A 539-nucleotide genomic window follows, 5' to 3' on the forward strand; every position below is an offset into this window, starting at 1 on the left:
ACCCTAATTTATACGACAATGAGAGACGGGGTAAACGTACTCAGAGAAAATACTGTGTGCTAGGTAACTTGGCCTATAATCAAGCAGTACAGCCTTAAGAACATTCTCTGTGTAAGAGCCAAATTTTAGTACACGAGTTACAAAGTTTTCGTTTTTACTGGAGAGCACATTTTTTCCAAGCACTGTCCTATCTGTTGAACACGCATGAAGCAGGACAATGGCAGAATGCACACATTTTTTTCTGAAAGAACTTTTACATAACCAATGGCAGTTATTCAATGACAGGCACAGATCAGTCAGAACTGCACAACAAACCTGAATTTTGCAAAGGGCCAGCACACACAGCAGCATATTTTGCCTGCACTTCATAATGTGCTGCTCTGCTTCTCTCCTTTAGCTACTGCCCTGCCCCAAAAAACATGCTAGAGGGTATCAGATATATCCTTTCCACTGCACAATCTGAGTTCTGAAAATTTATCAAAAAGGAGAAAATGCCAGTCTTTTCCCTTAAAATCCTATGAAAAACTTCTGCCTGTTCT

This window comes from Acanthisitta chloris, unplaced genomic scaffold (genome assembly GCF_000695815.1).
Source record: "Acanthisitta chloris isolate BGI_N310 unplaced genomic scaffold, ASM69581v1 scaffold15523, whole genome shotgun sequence".
NCBI lineage: Eukaryota > Metazoa > Chordata > Aves > Passeriformes > Acanthisittidae > Acanthisitta > Acanthisitta chloris.